Raw genomic sequence first — 2,555 nt, 5'->3', positions numbered from 1 at the left:
GTCTAGGTTTTCTTTTGCTTACTGTGCACTCATGGTACAGCTCAGCCTATTCTCTCCTCTGTATTTCCTAAAACTTGTCAGTTGGATCCAGCGACTTGAGCAACTCTTCGTTGCTGTGACAAAATACCTGAAGATAAAAAAAAAAACCTTAGAGAAGGAAAGATTTATTTTGACTCACAGTTTCAGAGGTTTCAAACTGTAGTCTGTTGGCTCTATTTCTGTGGGCTTGTGGTGAGGCAGAGACTCATATTGGGGAGAATGTGGTGGAGCAGGGATACTTACTTCATGACAACCAGGAAGAAGGAGGGTGGAGGAGGAGGGAGGAGGAGGAGGAGGAGAGGGGAAAGAGGAGGAAAAGGAGGAGGAGGAGGAGGAGGAGGAGAGGGGAAAGAGGAGGAAAAGGAGGAGGAGGAGGAGGAGGAGGAGGAGGAGGAAGAAGAAGAGGAGGAGGAGGAGAAGAAGAAGAAGAAGTTGTTGAAGAATAAGAAGAAAAAAGAGAGAGATCTCAAGGCATACCCCCAAGGACCCATCTTTTCAACTAGGTTCCACCTCCTACAATTCCCACCACCTCCCAACAATGCCATAAAATAATTATTTTACTCTTGAGGCAGAGCCCTAATGATACAATCACTTTCCAAAAGCCCCATCTCTGAACATTTCTGCTTTGGGGACCAAATCTTCAACACATGAGTTTTGAAGAAACATTCCATAACATTCTGCCAATTGCCCCTAAAGACTCATGTCCTTCTCATAATGAAAACTACATTTAGTGCATCTCCAAGAGTCCCCATAGTCTGATCCAAAAGTTCCCCAAAGTTCACATTTCCTCTGAAACTCAAGGGAACTCCTAGCCGTGAGTCTCGGTAAAAATCAAAGGGTATCACTTCTCGATCTTTGGGCTAACATCAAGTGTAGTATCTGTTCTTATCAGTTTAATATCTGATACATCCTCTATCTGAGGACGATATATATATCTCAAAAGGCAAGTTACATAACTTCTATATACAATGGTGGGACAGGCACAAGCTAACCGTTCCCATTCCAAAAGGGGGAATGGAGGAATAGAAAGGAAGGATTGGACCAAAGCAAGATTGGAACCCATAGAGTCAAATATTAAGTCCCACAGCTCTGAGCCTGTCACCCAGGGTCTATGGTGGTGAGATGGGAGCTCCAGAGGGCTTTGGCTTCTGCCCCTGTGGCCTTGACAACTGAAGCTCACATGGCTCTCTTGGGCTGGCTCTGCTCCCTGCCTGAAGCTCTTTCCTTTGTGAATGTTACCCATTTGGACATCTTTAACTACCTGGGGTCTTCGTCAAAACATCAGCTCTTCTTTCACAGCTTCGTGTATCACCCGTGTAAGGGGCTGCCCACAGGAACTTTGACCCTGCTACACCCCACCCAGGCTTTCTAGTGAAATCTCCGTGGAAACCTCCATGACCTCATTGCCCTTCATTCTTCATGCCTGAGAAACCAGCACCATGTGGACAATACTAAGGTCTGTCAGCAGCAGGAGCAGTAGTCAGGCCCTCATGGACGGGACTGCAATGGCCTTTGTGTACCTAGAGAATGAACAGGAGAAAGAAACTCCGAGGAACAACTTCCCAGGTAGCCATGTGGGAGTATGGGGTCTGGTATCGCCTCTCGATTTTTCCTTCATATTTTGTCTCTTTTGTTAAAAACCTTTGCCAAACCTAAGGTAATGATTTTCTGCTCTTACAAAAAAAATTACTTTTTTAACTATTGTCTATCTTAAAATACAGTTTATATAGTAAAGGCAGTATGAATACTTGATTCTTTCATCAATTCTCAGTATTAACTCTGCTTTTAGATCCATATATTTTGGACAATCACAACTTTATATACCAAGTAAATAGGGGAAAAAATCTATGAGGAATTACAACAAAACACTCAAGTTATTTCTTTGATATTGGGATTCCTGAGTGTATGCGTGTGTATTTCCCGTCCTCCTCCCCTCTCTCCCCTTGAAGGATGCATATTAAACTGTTGACTATAGTTACATGTGGCTGGTGGAACTGTGCATGATTTTCTTCACTTCCTCTTATTTTTTTTCATTTTCTAGATTGTTCCATAATAAATCATGTTATTGACCAAAGGAAAAACATATCTATATTTATACATACATGGTTCACATCTGTCTGTCTATTCATCCGTCATACTTCCCATGCTATGATTTGGATATGGTTTGTCCTCCAGGGGTTGATGTGCTAGAAGCGTGGTCCCCAATGTGACATTATTAAGTGATGGAACTTTTAAGAGGTGGGGCCTAGTGGGAGAGGGGCCTTGGACAGCAGGCCCTCAGAAGGGATTAGTGTACTTCTTGCATGACCCCAGTTAGTTCCTGAGAGAGGGAGTTGTTACCAAAAGAGTAAGTCTGGCCCCCACATCTCTCTGACTTCCCATCTTTCCCTGTAATCTCTTCTGCACATACTCCTGCCGTTGATACCATCCGTCATGAGGACCTCACCAGAGCCAGGCAGAAGCTGACACCATGCTCTTGAACCTCCAGAATTGTGAGCTAAATAAGCCTCTTTCTT

The 2,555-nt window shown here is 43.8% G+C and overlaps 1 pseudogene; it reads left to right on the top strand.

Annotated features, from left to right (window-relative positions):
* The first annotated feature begins 879 nt into the window (after positions 1-879).
* LOC114100826 (U2 spliceosomal RNA) lies at positions 880-1,000 on the top strand (annotated as a pseudogene).
* The last annotated feature ends 1,555 nt before the right edge of the window (positions 1,001-2,555 follow it).

The sequence above is a fragment of the Marmota flaviventris genome, chromosome 7 (genome assembly GCF_047511675.1).
Source record: "Marmota flaviventris isolate mMarFla1 chromosome 7, mMarFla1.hap1, whole genome shotgun sequence".
Lineage (NCBI taxonomy): Eukaryota > Metazoa > Chordata > Mammalia > Rodentia > Sciuridae > Marmota > Marmota flaviventris.
The sequence above is the reverse complement of the archived record's forward strand: the minus strand, read 5'-3'. Positions and strand labels throughout refer to the sequence as shown.